At 34.9% G+C, this 25027-nt stretch overlaps 1 protein-coding gene and 1 pseudogene across 6 annotated transcripts in view; both read right to left on the bottom strand.

Moving 5' to 3' along the window:
- The window catches only part of FGGY (FGGY carbohydrate kinase domain containing), a 529413-nt gene that overhangs the window by 429156 nt on the left and 75230 nt on the right, over nt 1-25027 (bottom strand). The gene's annotated exons all lie outside the window — the stretch shown is intronic.
- The window catches only part of LOC141512403 (tropomyosin-like), a 33284-nt pseudogene continuing 8257 nt past the window's right edge, over nt 1-25027 (bottom strand).

Raw genomic sequence — 25027 nt, forward strand, 5'->3', positions numbered from 1 at the left:
AAAGAAGTACCAAGAAATGAATAAAGTACCACAGACAGACTTGGCCACCTCAATGAACTCTAATATCACCATAGATGTCACTTTAGTTTTTGGATTCCTTAATACACTATTGACTGAAAGTGAGATTGCAATATCCCCTAGAATGTGTTGCAATCAGCTCTATATTCATAGCTAACATGTTATTCTTTTAAAGAAGACATCTGGAGAACACAGTTCAAAACTCACTTTTAATTTCTAGCTTAAGAAACCTACTCTGATGATCATTAGAGAACGCCATTGCTGAATGATTTTTAGCTAATGTTCCCAAAATTATTACAATAGTAAAAAAAAGATAAGTGTTTATCTCAAGCCATCAGTAACTAATTGTGTCTTTTCAATTTTCATCTGGAACTTCTAGGGTGAAGTAGCTAAGATCACCTTAGATTTAATTTGAATGTGCTAATAAAGGGTCATGTTACCTTCACCTACAGACCTTTCCCCTTTGTTTCAGGGTGACAGACTAGGATCAGCTCTATAGTATTTCCTGTGGGGAATTTGACAGAAGCAGGTCCACATGAAAGACTAACTCTGTCCACCTTCATTCTGGACAGCTTCCCCTGGGGCAATAAGCTCCTAGACCACTGGCAGGGCAAAAATGGGGAAAGCTGGTCACTCCATGCTCAGTCTCACCTAAGTCTGGTTTTTGACCATTTCCTAGATCTAGATAAATAGTACCCAATTGCTGGATCCTATTGTACAACTTTGTGACTTCTCATTCAAAGAAATCTGTCCTGATCTGTCCTATAACTTCCAGGCTCCTTTTAGTCTCTCAATTTTGACAATGTCATTTATTCCCTCTCAACTCTGCATTACATCAAGATTGAAGAAACAAGAAGAAGAGACTGACTTTGGGATTCATAAACTTTTTCTGTCATGGACCCATTTTAGAATAATGTTTCATGTATAGAAAATAAAACACAGAGGACTCCAAAGGAAAGCAATTTGGTGGAAATATTATCAAAATGTTAAACAGTTTCCCAGACCCCAAGCTAAAAGCCTTCTTCTATTTTGTTACTGCCTAAATAGCCTAATAACCCTGAACTAAACAAGTTAGAGACCAAAAGTATTTGGATGAAAAACTGAAAGATGCTCCCATATCTTCCTTTTTAGTTTATGTAAAAATGTATTTGACCAAAAGTTAGAAGGTCATATTACATATTTCATATGGTACATTTGGTAAAGATCTAAAGAAAAGGCATTGGTTTCATTCCTATTTCCTAATGTATTTCTGGGTTGTGTGATATTTATTAAATAGGAATCAGGCCTGAAACTATCTGCTAAGGACAGGGTAATTTTTAATCACAACTATAAATTTGAGTATTCAAATCTGTTCCACACTGCTGAGGAACAGGAATGTTTCAGCACTGAGTTGTAAACAAGGAAACCATTTAGCAATAGCAAATAGATGCCGTCTATTTGATTATTTGAATCTAATTAAATCAGGAAGTTTTGCTTTTTATTAAGCTGGTCCCAAAAATAGGGAATAAAATCTCTCTGAAATAGAAGAAATAGAATCTTCCATTAACCATACTGTGACAATCTAAAATAAAATCAAAACAATTAGAATTTTATTTCTCCTTTAGTCTTGTATTTATAACCAACAAATTCATGGACAAAACAGTGGCATAGAAAAGGGCTAGAATCAATGATGGGAAATCACTACCCTTGCAGAGACTGGTTACCATATTAATTTCCACTGAATTGTAGGTGGATTTTGTTACTGATGCTCAATTATACAGAATCAGGAACAGAACAAACATCATTCCTTATTTGGAATGAGACTTTCATTACTTTGCAGAAGTCAACTCCTAAATGACAGAAGTTAGCAAAGTACTATGCCAATCTAAATATACACCAATCTCATTTAAAATTCTAAAATGGGGTCAGCTAGGTAGCACAGTGGATAGAGAACTGGCCCTAAAGTCAGGAGGACCTGAGTTCAAATTGGGCCTCAGTCACTTAATATTTACCTAGCTGTGTGGCCTTGGGCAAGCCACTTAAGCCCATTTCATTGTAAAAAACCTTTAAAAAATTCTAAAATGAAATATCTTTTAAAGGAAAAAATATAAATATACAGTGAGAATAACATCAATTGTAGGGTGCATTTGGGTTTTTATTCAAGCTATCTATATTTGGACAAGCAGAGCCTCAATTATTCATTAAGAAAAAAATAGATGTAGATTATCTATTTAAAGTATTTTCTTAGTGACTGCTCAAAGGATGTTTGCCCTGCAGGACAGAGTGGGAGAAGGGCCACAACAATTAGGCCGTTCTTTACAGTTTATGTCTTCCTAAAACAGCCTTTTCAATATGGATCTCATTTTATGAGATGGTCCTGGCCCTTCTGTAAAAAGACTCGGACTGACATGGAATGCTTCTGTTCTTAAATCAACCCAGACATCACCTAGTAGCTCAGTTGGGTCTCCTGCTATTAGCTAGAGTGAAACAGAACACTCTCAATCTTGGAAATTCTGGCCTAAATTAAATACTCTGTCTGCCTAGGTGGGGAAAACACACTTTAAGGATAAAAAATGTCAACTAAAATCTTTAGTGTGCTGTGCAAGATGAGGAACTAGATTTAACTGATGCGCAGAGCCTCTCTGATAGCAAATATTCGTCAGATATTCTTAATATGAGTAGGCTAACATGGAGTTCTTAAGTTTTTGCCGAACAAAATTCTTCTTTTTTGATTTATATGGAATTAAGACCATTTAATGTCTGATCCCATGTAAGATTTAAGCCCACATTCTCTTCTTTGGCCTAAGAAAGATTTTCTTCCAGGTCATCAATGGTCTTTTCCAGTTATGCAGCAGTTCTTTCTGCCTGGGTTTTAGTCTCTTTAAATTTATCATTCCAAAGCTTGATTTCTTCTTCATACATCTCCTCTTTTTCAGAATACTTCTCAGATGCAGCTTCCAAGGATTTCGGGTTGTTGGAGACATTAATCAGCTTCTCTTCCAGATCCTCATACTTAAATTCTAACACCTCAACACATGCTTTCCATTGCTCCAGCCCAACCTCAAGGATAACCAAATAAAGGGCTTTCTTCTCATATTTGTGAAAGCTTCCTCTGGGACATACTTCACTTCCTTCAACTGTGTCTCCAGACTTTTCATTTTCTCTCCATCCTTCATTGCCCAATTCTCAATTAGCTTCATTCCTCTCTCACGCTCTTCATCTGCCTCTCCCCATCTCCTCCAGTTTCTGCAGGGTGGTGGCCAGATGTTCTTGGACCCAGTTCAACTTTTCCTTCACTAGCTGGATCTGTCAATTCATCTCCTTCAGCTTTCTCCTGCTTCTCCATCCAGCTTCTGCTGAGGCTCAGTCCTCAATTCTCCATCTTATCCACCTGTTATTATAACACCTGGAATTCCCTTTTTGTTGTCTCCAGGGAGTTGAGGCTGGCCATGCAGACTAAGGGATTGGGTACGGAGCAGGGTGGTCTAGGATCAGTCCAAATGGACTGCCATTCCAATATCTTTCTAGCTGGACATACAATCTGTCTGCAAGAGACAGCGGTACACACAAGAATACTCAAAATAAAGGCCAGTCTTTGGCTCATCATGGCTGTAATGAATAGATTCAGTTTCTTGAGATTTTTTCTTAGTAAATGATTTGACTTAAAATTAAAATGTCCATATCTTAGATATGTTTTTTTAATTTCAGGAATAATGTAATTTAGTGGAATGAGAGACAAAGTCAAGATCTCAAGGTAAGATGAATTTTTAAAAATCTGAACAATATTCCTTGCTAGAAGGAACGCCATACCAGAAATTTCCCTCACTGTTGAAACTAGATGCAAGGGGTGAAGGAAAAAGTTGTTATTTTTACTCCAGACCAGATGACGTGCTCAGGGACGAGCATCCAAAAACAGAGAAAGAACCCCTTTACTAAGGAATTTACATTTCAATAGGCTGTGGAGGTTCAGAGAATGAAGTATAAAACTAGAAAGTCACTGGGATGATGAGTTGCTGTTCAGGATAATTAGGTCGCATTTCCCCCTCGCCCCCTTTTCAATGTAATAACAAAATGCCCTGTACCTAAATCCAGAGCTAGAAGTTGGATAGGTAGAAATGGGAGCAAAAGGCATTTGACTGCCAAGTTAGAAAAAAAGGAAAATAACTTAGGGTAAATTTCTGGGGGCTCAGAATTTCACAATCACTACCAGTTTGGTCACTTAGTCTTTTTGCATACTTCCAAGTTCATGCTTCCCACCTGATTCCCATGAAAACATCAAGGGAGGAAGAGGGAGCAAAATGAATAAGGGGATGTTTGAGGAGGTTAGTTGAAGTTCTGATGGTATGGTTCCCAAAATAGCTACAAAGCAGGTCATTAGAAGCAGCGCCATATACAATGGAGAGAAGACTAACTTGGAGACCAAGATTATTAAACTTTAGGAAGAGTACCAGCTAATTCGTTCGGTTTGTAAATTACACAGGAGTTGTAGATCTGCATCATTGAGGTGATTTTTCACACCAAGAAAATCCACATTCTAATGAAATCACAGGTACAAAGGTTGACTAACTTAAGAAATGGTAACATAAAAATTTTTTTAATTTTCTTTTTGCTAATCATTCTACTCAGTCCATGACTATTTCTTTACAACCAAAGGGTCCCCTGTTACCCTGTTACCTTTCCTCCATTCCTAAACTCTAGGACACATCATCCAATAAAAAGGAGAAAGTTATTATGCCTAACTGGGGATTGATTTATTAAATCCCCATATACCTAGTCGGTAAATAGGGTAGATTGAAATATCCTTAAAGAACATTTGACTCTTTATAAGGATATTCTCTCTTGTTTCAGGAACCTGGAATGAAATATGTTTGTTCAATATTGATGAAGAAATATGATTTAGTGGAAATCCTGGGGAGTAGTGAAGCTTTAATTATCTGCAAAGGGGAAGTTTGAGAGAGAAGATACTAGTTACCTTGATTAATAGGACCTGGCCCAGGGCAAGTCCAGAGAGGACTTTTTTCATTGCCAGCAATGAAAACCACAGCATGACATAGCTAAAGTTCCAATATCCTAGGACACCAATAGTATCACCCTTGGTCAGATTTAGAAATGGATCCCACTTAAGGACCCAATAAAGGAAACATCTTTGACTGAGGCATGAGTTTTGGGAAAGAAACCCTGCAACCCTTTCAGTGTGGGCAAGATTTCATTCAGAAGAAAATATTCCTTTCTGTTAAGAGTACTCATAGAAAGGAAAGAACTCATGATTGTAAGGAGTGTATCAATTTTTTCTCATCCCAAATCATTAGAAAAGTTACACTAGAGAAATTGAAGACATGTATGGAGCACTGAAGACAAGTCATGGAGCATCTTAACCCTGAAACTGGATATTTGGGGACAGGAAATCAACACCTGGGAAACTGCCAAAATGTGTAATAAGTGAGAAATCTTTTATCCAAAGGTCCTACTTGGAATGCTCAGAGGAAAGTGTATTTGATGTTGATAATTGGTGACATCATGCACTGTCTGTGGTGGTCACTTTAATCAATCATAAATTTTCCTTTCAACGGCCAATCTTTTTTGGTCTCCCTTTCTTTTTTTCTTTTTTCTTTATTTTTTTTTGCTAATGGTAGACTCCAGAAGGCTTCTTTTCCTTTCTTGGTTTCTTAGTTGAAAGAGATGTACTGGTTATCAGGTTCAATTTTGAGTGATATGTGCTCCCCCTCATCTAGTCTAGATTGACTATCTGTAAGAGAAACCACTTCCCTCTAAGAAAGGCTACTTCCCTTCAAGATAATGACACTTGTGGGGTAGTTTGGGTGTTTTTTCCCCTCCCTATATTGAAGATAAAACTGCTTGCTTGCATCTTCCACCCAGTGATCTTAATTCTAACTTCTCAGCTGAAAAGCACAATAAATCTATTGACCTTTCTGGTGATTTGGGAGTTCACAATGTCATAGGGTTTTTTATTGAGAGGGTCCTTCAAAGTGGTCTGTTCCAACAACTTCAGTTTACAGATGGGGAAACAGAGGGTGACAAGAATTAAATAACTTGCACAAGGTTACAGAGCTAGTGGGTATAATAATAATGAAAATTCAAACTCAGGTTCCCTTATGTCTTCTCCAGAGTCTCATGTGTTTCAATAATTAATTTCTTCATTCCATGGTTTTTGGTCATCTTCTCTTACCATTCCCCCCAAAAAGTGGCCAATCAACCAATTGAAATCTAATCTCTGACCCTTCCTGTTTTAACTTTTGAGGCTCTGTTTCCTCAGATTTAAAATGAAGATAACCAAACTGTTAATATCTATCTCACCAAGAAAAAGAAAGCTTTTCTATAAACTTTAAAGAATGAAACAATAGCAAGGTCTGGTTCAATTTTGGGTGAATATTATTATATGTATGGAATATTTGTCAAACACAAATATGTATGTGCTTATATATAAATTAAATGTGTGTTCATTTATACCACATACGTGAATGCCTCAGATGTATATGTGTATACATGCAAACATATTGATGAAACAGACCAATAAGATATACAACTGCAAGTTTCTTTAATGATAATGCCCACTCTTCATCCACTTACAGCATAAACAATGTTTATATTGTAAGACTAACATCTTTTAAATAGTACAAACTATACAATGTCATCCACAAAGAGTAGCATCTCTATGAACCTATCATTTATTAGCGAGCTTTAGAAGCAATGTTTGCAGAATTGGCAGGATAACATTGATAGGCACATCTTCAGAGGATGCATATAACTCTTTCTTACCTTTTCTTTAATGTGTACCAAGAAGATCAAATGCAATTATGTTTAAAATTATTTGTTATTTAATATTATTTTTTAATTTTGAGCTACAAATTTGCTTCCTTCCATACCCACTGAGAAAATAAGCAATATAACCATTATCCACACAAGTCATACAAAATATTTCCATACTGGTCATGTTAGGAGAAAAAAAGCACTAAAATAATATTTAAAAAGGTCTTTTATACAAGATAAGAGAATGCTCTGATACCCCAGGATTCCTATTCTTGGTAATTAACTTCCAGAGCTTTCTCATTCTATTATTATCCCATTTTATAGATGAGAAAATAGGCTAACAGGGTTAAGTGACTTGCCTAGGGTCACATAGCTAACAAGTGTCTGAAATATGATTTCAATCCATGAAAATGAGTCTTCCTGACTCCTAGGACTAGCACTCTATCCACAAAAGACTGTAAAGACCAGAACAACAGCTTATGAAGAGGTGTAGGCTTCCAATTTTTAGAAAATACTGTTGAACTTAAGGAGAAGACTGGATCCCATCTCCCTCTGTCTCTCAATTTAGGATAATGAATTGGTTATTTGTCTGTGATTTTTTTCAACGTACAGAGATTAAATAAAATGGCAAGAGAAACACACATCAACCTAAGTTGAAGCTGACTTGGGATATGAGGGATTTTGTGCTGAAAATCCAAGGAAGATAAGAGTCACTCTATGATCAAAGACCAATAATAAAAGTGCAACAACTAGAAATGTAAAAGTCAATGGGAGGGGCGGCTAGGTGGCATAGTGGACAGAGCATGGCCCTGGAGTCAGGAGTACCTGAGTTCAAATCTGGCCTCAGACACTTAATGATTATCTAGCTGTGTGGCCACTTAACCCCATTGCCTTGCCAAAAAATAAATAAATAAAATAAAATAAAAAACAATTTTAAAAAGTCAATGGGAAAGTTATGAGCAGGTAAAACTGTCACCAGAAAAAAAGGTTTATGATCACACAGCATCTCATTCTTGAATATTTTTTCTGAAAACATATAAACCACGAGCTATGAACAAAACCTCCCACAATGTTACATTTATCCAATTTCTCACAGGTGTGGAACATATCTCTCCAATCTCAGAGGAAAAAAAAAACAAATAAATACCTTTTCCCCTGTATTCATTTCTGAGGGGCAAATTTTCTTATGGACCTTGGGGTTTATTTGCAATATGAAACTTTTGTCAAACTTATAGTCATGTTTCCTCTCTGATGCCTATAGGAATTAGAACATTTGAAGGGTATTCTCCCACACTGATCACATCTATGCAATTTTTTTTTCCTGAGTGGACTCTTTTATGAATGCTAAGGTTTGCACACTGAATGAAGCCTTTGTCAAATTCATTGATTTACAGAGTTTCTCTCCTGCTTGGAATCTCCATATTAAGATTGTAGTTTGTTTTCTGAAGAAATTCTTGCCACACTGCTCACATTTGTAAGATCTCTCCTGTCTGGACTCACTGATGAACACAGAGGCTAACTCTATGAATGAAGCTTTTGGAACATTCATGGAGTTTCTCCCTGTATGAAAAGCATTAGAATACTCTCCCACACTGGCCATATAGTTTTATTTTCCCCCTGTAGTGGTCTTCTGATGAAGATGGAGGTAGTTCTGTGAATTAAGATGGAACTACGTTCATCCCATGTATAGGATCTCTCTGGTATCTGGTCTGGATCCTCTAATATCTATAAACATGTGAGCATCGCTGAATCCTCTCCCACACTGATAACATTTAAAGGTTTGCTAGACTGTGGATTATCTGATAATCATTGAAGCTTAATTTCTGAGTGAAACTTTTCCTGATGTGATTACATATATGATTTCTGTGTACCAAGTAAATTCTTACAGGATCATTGTACATTGTTCTCTGCAAAACTCCGTGCTGTGCTCCTCATCATTTTAAAACTTCTCTGTATGGAAGAATTTATATCTACAAACATTTGAGCAATAGTTGAATCAGTTTCAATACTAATTGCAATTATAGAGTTTCTATTGAGACGGTGTCTCTGAACAAATCCTTTGCCAAATTCATCACATTAAAAGGTTTCTCCCCTCTTTGGACTCTTTGATGAACTTTAAATGTTGTTTTCAAAGGGAAAATATTCTCACAGGAGGGATATTTATTCACATAAGTGATTTCTTAACAGGGTGACTTGTACATTTAAAATCAATGTTATGTTATAGCCATTATATCCATAGGATTTTGATTACATGGAGACTCTTAGTTCATTATTTTGGCAAATTTCCTAAACTTCAGATACTTGAGACATAGACAAACCTATCTAAGGAGCTTCCCTAAGCCTCTTTTAATAGATAATTACTTAGGAACATTCATTTTGCCTCCAAGATTTCCTCACTTACAAATTGATTTTTGTTTCCCCAGCAAAGATTCTTTCCTTTCAATTTTTAATGATCTTATGAAGGTTCAAAAACTTTTTTAAAGTATCCTTTATTTTTTCCAGTTACACCTAAAAACATTTTTAGCATTTCTTTTTTTAACAATTTTGAAGTTCTGGGCACCTGGGTGGCACAGTGGATAAAACACTGTCCCTGGAGTCAAGAAGACCTTAGTTCAAATGTGATCTCAGACATTTAAAAATTACCTAGCTTTGTGAACTTGGGCAAGTCACCTAACCTCATCACCTTAAATAAATAAAACTTAAGAAAAAAACAATTTTGAAGTTCAAATTCTAACCCTCCTCCTCTTCCTCCTTATTGAGTAGGTAAGGAATTTGATATAGGTTGTATGTACACAGTCATGTGAAACATATTGTCATAAGTTATGTTGTGAAAGTCAATATAGAACAAAAATTAAATCAAGAAAAATACATTTTAAAAAAAATTATGCTCCACTCTGCAGTCAGACTCCACCATTTCTTTCTTTGGAAGTGGATAGAATTTTCTTTTAATCATAAATCCTTTGGATTGTATTCCTGAGAATAATTGTAGTTCAGTTTTTCAATATACAATATTGTTGTTACTGTGAACAATGTTATCCTGGGTCTCCTCATTTTTTATCTCTCATTTCTCCTCTCTCCCATTTTTCATCAGTTCCTCTAAGTCTTCCCTGATTTTTCTTGTATATCATTTCTCATAGCACAGCAATATGCCATCACAATCAAGTACCACAACTTGGTCAGTCCATTCTCCAAATGATGGGTATTCCTCAATTTTCATTTACCTCCACAAAAAAAGAACTTTTGTACTTTAAATACTTTTGTACATGTTCTTTTCCTTTTCCTTTTTGTAAATCTTAGAATATGTACCCAATATGGTCTTGCTGGGTCAAAGGGTATGCACAATCTTATAGTCCTTTGGTCACAGTTCCAAATCAGTATCTACAATAGTGGGATCATTTCACAACTCTAGCAACAATTCATTAGTGTTCCAATTATTCCAACACTTCTCATTTTCCTTTTCTGTCATATTAGCCAATCTGATGGGTATGAGATGGTATCACAGAGTTGTTTTAATTTGTATTCCTCAAATCAATAGAGAGATATAGGGAAGTTTTAATAGATAGCTATATAGAGCTATATTCAGCTTTTATTTCTTCTGAAAACTGTCTGTTCATGTCTTTTGATCATTTATCAGCTGGGAATGATTTGTATTCTTATAAATTTGACTCTCTTATGTAGGTGTAAATCATGTACCCCAGTATGATCTTATCATGGCATGTGGTATGAAAAGTAGATCTACAACTTGTTTCTGTCAAATTGCTTTCCAATTTTCTCAACAATTTTTGTCAAAAAATGAGTTCTTGTACCAAAAGCTTGGCTCTTTGGATTTATCAAATGCTAGATTTCTATGGTCTTTTATTCCTGGATATTGGGTATCTAATCTATTCCACTAATTCACTGCTCTGTTTCTCAATAAGTAAAAGATTGTGCTGATTATTACCACTTTGTAATATGGTTTGAGATTTGATATGGATCACCCACTTACCTTCACATTTTTTCCATTAATTCACTTGATATTCTTGAACTTTTCTTCTTACAAATGAATTTTATTATAATTTCTAGGTCTATGAAATAATTTTGTGGGTTTGATTGGTATGGAATTGAATAAGTAAATTAATTTAAAATTGTCATTTTCATTATATTAGCTTGACCTACCCATAGTCAATTAATATTTTTCCACTTGTTGAGATTTGACTTTATTAGAATGAAGTGTTTTGCAATTGTTTTCATAAAGTTCCTGACTTTGTCTTGGTAGATCAAGTCCCAAGTATTTTATTTTATCTATAACTATTTTAATTGGAATTTATCTTTCTATCTCTTACTGCAGAACTTAGTTGGGGATATATAGAAATATTGATGACTTTTGTAGGTTTCTTTTATATCCTGAAACTTTGCTAAAATTATTGTTTTAACTAGTTTTAAATTGATTCCCTCATTTTCTCTAAGTATACTATCATATCATTTTCAAAGAGTGATAGTTTAATTTCCTCACTGCCTATTTTAATTCCTTCAGTTTCCTTTTCTTCTTGAATTGCTATAGCTAGCAGTTGTAGTGTAATGTTGAATAGGGGTGGTAATGGCTATCTTTGTTTCACTTCTGATTATATTGTAAAGGCTTCTAAGTTATTTTCATTGATGCTAATGCTTAATGATGAAACCATCTATAGATGCCATCTATCATTTTAAGGAAAGTTCCATTTATTCCTGTGCTTTCTAGTGTTTTTTTTCTTTTTTTTTTTGTTTTTGGCAAGGCAATGGGGTTAAGTGACTTGCCCAAGGCCACACAGCTAAGGCAATTATTAAGTGTCTGAAGGTGGTTTTGAACTCAGGTCCTCCTGACTCCAGAGTCAGTGCTCTATCCACTATGCCACCAAGCTGCCCCACTGGTATTTTATTTAAAAATTTTCCATCAATCTTAATTAAGGAATTGGTCTGTAGTTTTCTTTCTCTGTTTGAGTTCTTCCTTATTTAGGCATCATGAAATTTTTTTTTTTGTTAAAACTCCTCTGCCTATTTTTTCAAATAGTTTATATAGTATTGGAATTAATTATTTTTACATGTTTATTAAAACTTCCTTCTGAATTTATTTAGTTCTGGGTATATTTTCTTAGGGATCTCATTAGTAGCTTGTTCAATTTCTTTTTCTAAGATAAGGCTATTTAAGTATTTTATTTCCTCTTCTGCTAATTGAACAATTTATATCATATTGATCCATTTCGCTTAGTTTGTAAGATTTATTAGCATATAATTAGGCAAATAGCTTCTGATAATTACATTAATTTCATGTTCATTAGGGGTGGATTCACATTTTTACATTTTTGATAGTTGTTCTTTATTTTTTAATAAATCAAATCAATCAATGGTTTATCTACTTTAGTTTTTAAAATACAACCAGCTCCCAGTTTGACCTGTTATTTTAATGTGCTTTTCACTTTTAGTTTTTTTAGTCAAAATTTTTTGTATAAGCTTTGTCTAATTTTTTTTTAAATAAAGAGACATGTAAAGAAAAGTTGAGTACTTAATATCATCAATTAAAACTTCAGTATTCTCAGATAAACTCTGCATATTAGTACAGTAGTACCAAATATGTAACAGGTGAGCATTCCTCCAAGACATAGTTTACTTAAATTCTGACTTAGTAGATCAGATTCTCATCATTCTTCCCCTATCTTATAAACATGATGTCACAGATGCATATGGGAGATTTCTAATCCCATTATAATCCTTCTGCTTTTTGACTGGCCTAGACAGGAAATAATGAGTTCAGCTTATAGATCAGACAATAAAACTTCCTGGAATATTAAAAATGGATTCTCTTTTTTCTGAATTTCATGTTAATGAATAACATTCTAATAAAAGTTCTAAACTACTGATATTTTATAAATGAAAATCATTTTAAATCAGGACCTTTAAATTAATAAAATGTATAATTTTACATTCTACTTTTCAATTGAAACTAAAAATATAGCTTTATAACTCCAAAAAAATGAATGGAAAATAAAAGACCTATTGTCTTCTACTTTCATATCCAAGTAATATATTCAGCTTTGGATAAAGGTCTCCAGCATGAGGTATGCATCCCTTGTGGAGGATTTAATCAAAGACATGCTAAAATTGGAAAAGATTAAAAGATGCCAGTGACCTGTGGAGGAAGCAGGATAACCTTGAAAGCAGGAACTCTTCCCTGCTACCCCTTTCTTTGTGTACTGAGTGTCAGCCACTGTACCCGGTTCAGTTCCAGACCCCTAGGAAGCATGGATGCTATGGCTTAACTGATCCAGAGACCAGGAGTCAATGTGGCCTGAAGCCAATTTTGATACACCACTTCATTCCTCATCATTTCAAAGAATATTCTCAAATTCATCAACACAGACTTGGTCATTTTCTTGCCTCATGTCTATCTACTGAGTCATGTCCTATTAATGCCATATCTCTTCTTTCTCTAAAATCTCAAAGTTGTAGCCCTGAGTAATTTTGAACTTTGAATGCAATATGTGTGTCTGTTGATGGAATTAGGGACAATCAGTGTTACACAGCTAGGTACCCTATTGTCATTTGTTATTCTCCAGTAATTGTCATACATTTTGGCAGTTCCATTTTTGAAAACATATTCATCCCCTTTTGCATTGCAAACAAAAATGTTTTGTAAAGTTTGTTGATTTATGTACCCAACTATGATGAGAACTCAGATTTATTCAAGTATGAAAGTAACCTTGCCAACATATTCAGGAATTTGATCATAGAGGTGTGATGACTATTGATAACTTTGATTTCTTCTTATATCCCCTATTTTTTCTTTTGATGGGAAATGGCTCATTAAAAATAAATAAATTTAGGTCGATTCTACATATGCGTTTGCATGTATATATGACAATATAAGTGTATACACACACACACACATATATATATATACATATGGGTAGATGAAGGGAATAAGGCCCTATCAGAAAAATTTCCAGTTTCTCGCTTTCCTTCTAATTTTGATTGTGTTGGGTTTTTTTATATAAAACCTTTTTTTATTTGATGTAAACAAAAATATCCCATTTTACTTCTAATAGTCCTCTGAAGTTCTTGTTTGGTCATAAACTCTTCCCTTATTTCTAGATCTGAAAGGTAAACTTTTCACAATATACTTTTGATATCACATTTTTATGTATAAATCATGTACCCATAGTGACTTTATCTTGACTTATATGGTGAGAATTTAGTCTATTCTGAGTATATTCCAAACTGCTCCTCAATTTCCCCAGCATTTTGAGTTAAATAATGAGTTCTTGCCGCCAGTGTTTGGATCTTTGGATTCAAGGAATAGATTATTATAGTCATTTACTAGTGAGTATTGTACACCTAATCTATTTCCCTGATCTACTGCTCTGTTTCTCAGTCAGTACAAATTATTGTCATGATGACTGCTTTGTCATAAACTTTGCAATCTAGCATGGCTAGACTGCCTGCCTGCACACTGTTATTGATTCCCTTGATATTCTTGACCTTTTTGTACTTTGAAATGAATTATTATTTTTTCAAGCTCTGTAAAATAATCCTCTGTTAGTTTGATTGGTGTGGCACTGAATATACAAATCAATTTAGATAGAATCCCATTGTCATTATATTGACTCAGCCTTTAATTACATGAGTAATTAAATTTCTCCAGGTGTTTAGACCTCCTCTTTATTTGAGTGAAGTGTTTTGCATTTGTTTTATATATTACCTGAATTTGTCTTGGCAAGTAAAATATAAAGGATTTTATCTTGTCTGCAGTTATTTTAAATAAAATTTCTCTTCCTGTCTCTTCCTGCTGGGCTTCATTGGTGATATATAGAAATGCTGCTGATTAATGTGGGTTTATTTCAGAACTTATAACTTAGCTAGAGATGTTAATTGTTTCAACTCCTTTAGATGATTTCCTCAGATTTGCTAAGTATACCATTATATTGTCTATAAAGAGTGAAAGTTTTGTTTCTTCATTGCTTATTTTTATTCCTTCAAATTCTTTTTCTTTTTTTCTATGTAACTAGCATTGGTAATGTAATATTGAATAATAGTAGTGATAATAAAAAAAAAAACCTTTGCTCTTATTGGGAAAGCTCCTAGTTTGTCTCCATTACAGATATCATTTACTCTTGGTTTTAGGTAGGTGCTACTCATCGATTTAGAAACAATACATTTTATTCAGATGGTATCTAGTGATATAAAAAGGGATGTGTTGGGGCAGCTAGGTGGTGCAGTGGATAGAGCACCGGCCTAGGAGTCAGGACTACCTGAGTTCAAATACGGCCTCAGACACTTAATAATTACCTGTGTGGCCTTGGGCAAGCCGCTTAATCCTAATGCTTAGCAAAAACCTTTTAAAAAAAGGGATGTGTCATATAGTTTGTCAAAAACTTTTTCTTGGTCTATGGAGAAAAATCACGTTTTTTTTTTATTTTTGTTATTAGTAAAGTCAATTATGCTTATATTTTCTTAATATTAATTGAACCTGACTATAATGTATGAATTTTACCATATATTACTATAGTCTCCTCAATAGTAATTAAATTTAATTTAAATTTTTTGGATTAATATTAATTATAGAAATAATTCTATAGTTTTTCCACTGTTTAGATTCTCATTTGTGTTATATATAAAAACCATATTAATGTCATAAGAAGAACTTGGTAGGACTCCTTATCTATTTTAAATATCTAAATAACATTGATATCAATTGTTTCTGAAATTTTCCATAGAATTTCAATTTTGAATCCATCTGGTCATGGAGATTTTTTTCCTTAGGAACCCATTTGTTGCTGGTTCAATTTCCTTTTTTGGAGTTAGAATTATTTGGTTATTTTTTGTCTCTATTTTGTTAATTTGGGCGATTCATATTTTTTTTAAAGATTCTTCTATTTCACTTAGATCATCAGTTTTACTGGCGTATTAATTGGGTAAAATAACTCCAAATAATTGCTTTAATTTTATTTTCATTAGTGGTACATTCACTCTTTTTTAATTCTGGTAATTTGCTTTTCTTTTATTTTTAATCAAATGATTCAATGTTTTATGTTTTAAATAAAACCAGCTCCTATTTTTTGTTAATTCATTTTTTTAACTTTCAATTTTATTAATCTCTCCTTTGATTTCCAGGTTTTTCACTTTGGTTTTTAGTGGAGAATTTTAAATTTGCCCTTTGAATTTTTCAGTTGCATGTTCTCTCTTTCATTGATGTATATGTTTGGAGACACAAATTTCTCCCTAAATACTACTTTGGTTGAATCCTACAAATTTGATATGTTGTTTCATTGTTGGTATTCTCTTTAATGAAATTGATTGCTTCAATGTTTTCTTTCCTTTTCTATTAATTTGGGTCATTTATATTTTTGCAAATATTCACCCATCTTTTATTTCTTCTTAATTTGTCGTGAATTTATCTTTTTCATTTTTAAGACTCATATAACTTGGGATAGATTTGGAGGTTATTGTCTACTGCAAAACCTTTGTTCATCATTGCTGGGTGATTTCTACCTTATGTATAAACACAGATGAGATTGATTCCAGTCTGTAAAATTTGAATGCTGATTGGATCTGCCACATCCACCACATATAAACGGATTATCTCCCCCCAGTAAAATCTTACAAATATTCAGGATTGGTTTCTGAATGAAACTTATGCCACAATACCTTCTTTGACAATGATTCATTACTTTGAATCATCTGATAATTAGTGTGAGTCAAACCCTGACACTAAACCCATTTTTAGATGTTTCCCTCAAGTGGTGGGTTTTAGGATGCAAAGAAAAACTTGCTTGACATTTAAATTCTTTATTGTATCGATCATATTTATAGAATTTCTTCTCTGTGTGTATCCCTTAAAGTCCAATCTTGTTTGTGTGATTAATTCTCTGTCATCTAATCACCATAACAGACTTCTATGTGCAATCTGGTGCTCAGACAGGCTTGATTGATTGAATTATTTCTCACACTAATTATATTTATGGTTCCCCTTCTTTGTGTACTTTCAAAATGCCTAATCAAACTCGCTTCAGGTTTATAGTCTGATCTGCACTGATCACATTTGTAGAATATATTTTCTTACATAAATCCTCCGATGGGTGATGAGAAAATCACTTCCATAAAATACTTTTCACAATGATCACATGCAGTTTCTCTTCTTTGTATATTCTTTGATGAGTATATATAGTTTTCCCTGAAATTTATATTCTTTTTTCACACTGATCACATTTGTAGGATGTCTTCTCTCTATAGCTTCTCTGATGTTAAGTTAGACAATTCCTCATTTGAAATGCTTTTCCATGTTCTTATGCAGAATTTCTCTCTTCTTTATATACTTTGCTGAATATATAATGAATATACAATGAACAATTTGTAGCATGTCTCCCTATCTGTATCCCCTGATGCCTAGGGAAGGAATCATTCTAACTCTTGTAACATGTGACATTTTCTTCCTTAAAGTTGGAGGGTTTCTTTTCTACATCGGTCCTCTAGACTGGTGTACCTTTCAAAGATGCTTCAGTCTCAGTATTCTGAAGGGATCAGACATTACAGCAAAGCACTAGTGACTATTTTAGATCTCATCATCCTTCATAAAGATTGATGAAGTACTTTTGACTCTGCATTCTGAGACAATAAAGAGAGAATTTACTGGCATCAAGAAATAAATGGCCTTTTCAGAAATTTCAAAATAACCAATTTGCTAACCAGGTGGTTGGTGATTGCATAAACCATCATTTCCTAGATAGGAAATGGTTTGTTTGTATTGGGTGGTATGTTCTGTTGCTCAGAAGGGACGAATTAGACCATCTTAGTTCAAAGAAGTAAGCATGGGTTGAGTGTGATGATTAGCACAAAACTACATTAAATTACTTTACATGTAATCATTACTTAATGTATAGTCAATGTATTCAGCCTCTTTATCTCTGATTTCATTGGATAGAGGAAATTCATATGGTATAAATTCATGCCACTGTTACAGATCTGCAGCTTCTATGTAATTTAGAAACTGAAAGGATTACCTGAATCCCTAGCTGTAAATCAAATCACTAAGTCTAAGAGGCAAATATTCAACCCTGAATCACCTGATCTCATCACTTACTTTCTCCATTAAATATGACATTGCCTCTAATGACTTTCCTTGTAAATATTTTCCGAACTACATCAACAGAGCTTCAATTGACCCTATGAGTATCTTCTTACCTTCTTTTATCTTCCTTCTTACTCTCTTGTCAAATTGGTGGTATATACAGATGGGGAGGTGCAAAGAACTCTGCCCAATGAGAAAGTAGTAGCAAATCAACTTTTATAGTGATGTGGAATTCTAAGGTCAATGGTCATTTTGTCCAAGTTCTCTCTCCCCCTAATTTGTCCACCTAATTCTTTCTTTTGTCTCTTATCTTCTCTCCCCAGTTACAACATTTTTTTAGGTTTTTGCAAGGCAAATGGGGTTAAGTGGCTTGCCCAAGGCCACACAGCTAGGTAATTATTAAATGTCTGAGACCGGATCTGAACTCAGGTCCTCCTGACTCCAGGGCCAGTGCTCTATCCACTGTGCCACCTAGCCGCCCCCCGACCCAGTTACAACTTTTGCTTGAGATATAAAAAACAAAACATATTATCATTGCTGTTGAAGGATGTGTGTGTATGTGTTTGAGAGAGAGAGAGAGAGAGAGTTTTAATTGTCCTATAGACTAGTTCATTATCCTTGGTACTGTCTAATCAAAAACTTCTCTTAGCTCCTTATAGACAATGATTACTTTGGCATGCCCATTCATTAGTACAATACCTGAACTAGAGAAGTTGTACTATGTTCACCCATTGTATCTATGATTTCATTCATTTGAATTTCTATAATGGAAGCCCCAACTACAGAATGAGACTTTATAATTTTTTGTTCTTTATATAAATTTGAAGTTTGTTACCATTTTCATTTTTTGGAGAATCCAAGTCTTCCCTTCTCTCCACTGTTCCACATTTTCTCTTTAATAGAAAAGAAAATGAAGATGGATGTTTATCTAAAGCATAGCTAGATCAGTATAAATGATATTACAGGATATTCAGAGAACAAGAATACATCCATCATGAACGAAAGACTCACTCTTTTCTTGAGCTGCTATGTCTACATTATGAGTCTTCCTATCTTTTAAAGATGCCCTCTGCTTCATGCTGGTAAGATACTAGGACATCATCTAATTTATCACCAAAACCTTTTCCTCTAATATTCCTTTGAGGGATGGTAGCCTAAATTGTCTGGTACATCAAGCAGGGACAGATTAGGACAAGGGTTCTTCACCTGGGAGCTATATATTTGTTTGATTAATATTCTAACTGTGTTTTCATCAAATTATATTCCTTTATAATCATGTCCATTTTATTTTATATCTTTAAAATCTTTATTCTGAGTAAAGTTCCAAAGATTTTACTATACTGTCCAAGGAGTTCATGATGAAAATTATAAAAAGCTCTAGATTAAAGGTTAAATTAACATGGTGGAATGAGAAGAAACAAATGTGCCTAGCTTCCCATTATCCCTTCCCCATAATCAGAATTTGGCATGGTATACTTTCTATATCTAAAAAACCAAGAAAAAGTCATAGTGAGTAAGCCCAGAGGGACTTGAGAGACAAGGATATCTGAGGACCATAGATGGAACTGGTTGAAGAGTGCATATACCAGGGATCATTCCAATGCTGGCCAAGGAGATCCCAGGGGAACTGTAAATTAGTACTGGATACAGGAATAAATGCAACCTGGCTGTTATCATGCACTGCCCACTTCTAGGTCCCAGATTCAGGGTGGAATGAGCATTTGAGGGCAGCTGTGTTTTTAAAAAAGGAACAAAGGAGAAAGGGTCTAAATGTGCAAAAATATAACACCTATATGTGGCAGTTCTCTTTGTGGTGTTGCCCTTCAATAATGATCGAACATATTGTGATACGTGAACATGATGACAAATTTTTTCTTTAATATATGAGGTAAATGGTTTCAGAAATACCTGGGAAGACTTATATAAACTGACAGAGAGTGAAGTGAATAGAACCAGGAAATCACTGTATACGGTAATAGCAATATTGCAATTATGATCAATGGTGAAATGCTTAGCTATTCTGATCAATGCAATGATCTATCACAATTCCAAAAGACTCATGATGAAAAATTTTGTCTCTCTCCAGATAGAGAGCTTAGGAACTTCAATTGCATATTAAACCATGTCTTTTTTTAAATATTACTTTAATGCTTTTTTCTCCCAACATGACCAGTATGGAAATGTTTTGTATGACTTCTGTGTATAATGATTATATTGCTTATTTTCTCAGTGGGTAGGGAGGGAAGCAAATTTATAGCTCAAAATTTTAAAAATAATATTAAATAACTTAAAAATTTTAAACATCAATTGCATTTGATCTTCTTGGTGCACATTAAAAGTAAGGTATGAAAGAGTTATAACGCATCCTGTGCAGATGTGTTTACCAATGTTATGCTGCCAATTCTGCAAAGATTGCTTCTAAAACTCCCTAATAACTGATAGGTTCATAGAGATGCTACTCTTTGTAGATGACATTGTATAGTTTGTACCATTTAAAAGATGTCAATCTTACAATATAAACATAGATTGTTTATGTTGTAAGTGGATGAAGAGTGGGCATTAGCAATAAAGAAACTTGTAATGGTATATGTCATTGGTCTGGTTCAATAAGTATGCATGTAGGCACATATACTTCTGAGCATTCACGTGTGTGGTCTAAATGAACACATTTCATTTATATATGAGCACATACAATTTCAGATAAGAAATTAAGAAAAATAAATACATGAGGGTTAGATGAAAGAGATGGGGGTGTTTAGCTTAAGGAAAAAAGCCTCAAAAGGCCATGATATCCAGTTCTAAGTGTTCTAGGGCTATCCAATGAGAGGGTGATCAGATTATTCTGCTTGGCCCAGGGGCAGAAGTAGGAGCTGCTATTAGTATATAAAGGAAGAAATTCCTGTGGAATAAAAGCTATTGGATTCCCTCAGAATTATCTAGCGAGGACTACATGACCATTTCACCAATATCTAGGAGAGAACATTCTGAGATGGGTATGGATTATATGGGGAGACGCCCCTGGTCCCTCCATCCTAACTCTGTGAAGTAGTTATTGAATAACACATTCAAGGCAAGTGCTAGACATATAGTTATCGATATAGTTATCAATTCTCAGTTCTCAGATTAAAAAATAAAAACCCCATGAGTCAAGAACAACAAAACAGAGAAAAAAGTCTTCAGATGAATGTGGGGAAAGAAGAACCTAACAGTTAAAGCTATCGATAAAGTGTAATGAGCACTCTCAGGAGGTTGTGGGTCTCCACTTGGTAGAAGTCTTCAATCTAAGAAGTAAAAATGTGAGGGGTCATGGGAGAGTGGTTTCAAGGAGATCATAGGAATTCTGAAGTCCTTTCCAACATTCAGATTCCATGATTCTCGTAGGCCCCAAAGACAAAAGGCCCATGTCCTTGTTTGCTTCTGTGACCTATGGTGGATGGGTGGTTATAAAAATGTGGCCAGTTCTGGAATGTGCAACATCTCATCATCCATGCCTCTACCTCTGAATTTAGGATACGAGTGGAACAGGGGATGAGTCTCAATCATTTAAGACACAAAGTCCCAGTTCATCAGGAATACCTGAGTTCAAATCTGACCTTAGACATTTGTTGTATAACTTTGGATAAGTCATTTCACCCTGTATGACTTGGTTTGCTCATCTCTAAATTGGGAATAATAATAGCACCTACTTCTGGGTTAGTGTGAAGATCAAATAAGATTATAAATGTATAGGGTTTAGCACAGGGTCCATCATATACCATAAATTAACGAAATGTTTGTTGCTATTATTTTTGCTGCATGGCATGAGTAAATTTCTTCACTTTCTGGACTTTTTCATTGTTCAAATAGGTTATCCATCAGCTATCTAACATATATCTCTAAAATCTGAGCCACTGTGGCATCTTTATCTGACCTATGAATTTCAGGACCACATTCCCCTGGCCCCCAACTATATAGCTCTTTATTTACTTGATAAAGTAACCTGCCATGGTCAAGTGAGAGTAGCCTAGCTAGAATTCACCTTCTATCCATCAATGGCACAAACGTTTCATACACAATTACTATATATGGACCAAACACTGAGCTTACTAGCTGCTTGGACTTAGGCAAGTCCCTGAACTGCTGGAGAACTCAGTTTCCTCAATTTAAATGAGAGAATTGGACAAAATGGCCTGTTAAGATGCCATAAGATAGTAATTCTCAGGGTCTGAGAATTTTACTTGAACTGGCAATAGGAAAAACACCTCCATAGAAACTAGAAGAGGAGGAATGAGTTTTCTCTCTTTAGGTTTACTCATAACCAAGGAAAGTTTGGGGGTACGCACAAGCAAGCACAATTCTCTGAACTTCAACTATCTCTTTTATCCAGTGTAGGAATCAGAATAGGTGGTCTTTATTGCCTCTACTAGCTTACAATTCTAAGATCTTTGAATGGGGATGGGGAAGGGCACAAATGAATAGAGGCAAAGGTCACTCAACATATACAGGTGAGGTTAATCTCGTGGTGATGGTGGTGGAGGGTGTGCATGTCCGTGCATGCCTGTGTGTGTGTGTGTGTGTGTGTGTGTGTGTGACTAAACAATTAACACGACAATTGTACTTTCCTAGCTCATTAGAGAAGAGTTCTAGTTTTTCCCCAAACCTTTAAATGGTTCCAGGAAGAATAAATAACTAAAACTATGAACAAAAAAATTAACTAATCCATTAAAGGAGGCATGCCAAGCCGAGGTATCTGGATGGCAAGAAGAGACTGGGTTGGGGGCACTGGATCAGAGCATTGTTTCTGGAGCCAGCTGGTTACTAGGAGAATGGTAACAAGTTTGGCACAATGTTAATAGCTGGATCTCAACTGATATCTAGTGGGGTCAAGTTACAATTAAAATGAGCCCAGCCAAGGATGTGATGTGCCAGATAGGAAATAGAGGAGGGGGAGGTACATCTCAGAAGAGAAAAACAATCATCTTAGAGAAAAGGGAGGGGGTACTTAGGAGAAAGAGAAAACCCAGGAAAATGGATGTAGAACAGGGAAGAGAAAGAACAGGAGGATCCCTTACAGGATGTCCCTGCCAAGAAAACCATTTTCAAATGCTCAAGGCAATCTGAAATCTGATCTGATTAGCCTTGACTGTCTCACTAGAATAATAAAAAGGAAAAAAAGTGACCCCTAGTATTTCAGGCACCCAGGTTTCCAGACCATGTGGGCTCAGCAGTCTATCATGTTCCCCAACAAAGCATCAAATTTGAATAGTCATCTTAACAAGAATAATGACAATTGATTTTCTTTAGTCCAGGGAAAATTTATTGGTATTCCTTGGGCAAGGTTATATTGTTCTCCCTTGATCTCAAGGAGATACTGGACTCCTTGTGCTCTCCTCCCTAGGACCAAGTTAGAAATTAATTCGAATTATAATAATTATTGACTGATAAACTGTCATTTCCCCTATTCAACTATTTTAACTGATCTAACCAAATTTAAATACCAACTCAGCCAACAGAAGGGTGAATGTTTTCAGAATGTAATATCACTGGCTTTAGACAAGAGGTTATCTAGTACAGACCTTCCATTTAACCAACAATATCAGGAAACATTGATATAGGACTGACTATGTCCAGGCTTACTATGTGTTGCTTTACAATTTTTATTTCATCTAATCCTCATAACAATTCAGTGGTACAGGTTCAAATTTTATCCCTATTTTACAATGGAGGAAATTGAGAAAAAATTGCTCAGAATCACCCAGCTAGTAAAAGTCTGAGGATGGAATATGGCCTCATTTTCCAGAGCTCTCTCTCCACTGTGCCACCTAGCTGTCTCAAATGAGGGCATGTCCAAGATAAGGGTCATCATGGTACACCATCTTTTGAATCTGAATCCAAAGTCTTTTCCAATGAGAAATTGATACCAATATCTCTCTTTTCTCAGTTTCTATCAGATTTTCAAGCAATGTTTAATCATGTCAGAGTTGTGTTCACCAATTTGTGGAGGTTCCATAAAAGACTTGGGGATTTAATCCCTGAGAGAATTTAGAAGAGGAAAAGAAAATGCCTAATATGTCCTTAAGGATTTCAGGTCACACGGTCAACGTAGAGATGAGGAAATGTCAATGACATTTGAAAAATTGTAAGAAAACAAAGCGAAGATAGGACTGGAGGACAAGTGTTGTCTTGATCTTTGAAGAAAGAAAAAGAATAGTTTACAAAATACCAGTCTGTGATTTTTTTTTCATTTCTTGGCAAAATCTAGAGAGTATTATTGAAGAGATAATTAGTGATGAGGTGACCACAAAGAGCAAGCATGGCTTCATCAAGAACCAGACCAACCATGACCGTCTTTCTGACAGATCAACTAAATTGGTAAAGTATGTGATTGTTGCTCAATTGGGTATGGACATCTATCTTACCCTAGAGGAAAATAGGAGAGGAAAGGGGTTGGAGGAAAGAATTGGGAGAAAGAGGACAGGGGGAGGGGAAGGGAGTGTAGGTGAGAGAAAAGAGGGAAGATCATGGGAGAGGACAGTCAGATACCACACACTTTTGAGAGGGGCAGGGAGAAAGGAGAAAGAAGAGAATAAATGAGGGTGGGAAGGAATAAGATGCAGCTAACACTAGTAACTATATAAAGCAATTTCTCTGATGGACTTATGATAAAGAATGCTATCCATCCCAAAGACAGAGCTGATGGTATCTGAATATAGACTAAAGCATACTTTTTTTTTTCTCTCACTTTATTTTTCTTTAGGTTTCTCTTTCTTTGTGGGGGATTATATTTACTTTCATAGCATGACTATTGTAGCAATGTGGAAAAAAATAAAAATAAAGTGCTTTTAACAAAAAGAATGTGGTTGCTTTTGGTGTGGTTTGCCTTAGGTTGAATGTGTGACTGGACTTTGAGGGTGGTTATTAATGATTCAGTGCCAACTTTGAAGAAGGTCTCTAATTAAATGTCCCCAGGATCTTGGTTTGATATCCCTTAGTTTTCCATCAATGATTTGTAAAAAGGTTTAATGACATGCTTCTCACATTTATAAAAGTCAAAAGGCTGTAATGAATGTCTGACACACTGGAGGGGAGTGTTAAAAAATATTGGCAGACAAGAGCATAGGAGTAAATAAAAAAAAAAGATTTAATAGGGATAAATGTAAAGTTTTACAATCATGTCCAAATAATCAATTTCCCAAGCACAGGGTA

The sequence above is a fragment of the Macrotis lagotis genome, chromosome 2, assembly GCF_037893015.1.
Source record: "Macrotis lagotis isolate mMagLag1 chromosome 2, bilby.v1.9.chrom.fasta, whole genome shotgun sequence".
NCBI classification, from domain to species: domain Eukaryota; kingdom Metazoa; phylum Chordata; class Mammalia; order Peramelemorphia; family Peramelidae; genus Macrotis; species Macrotis lagotis.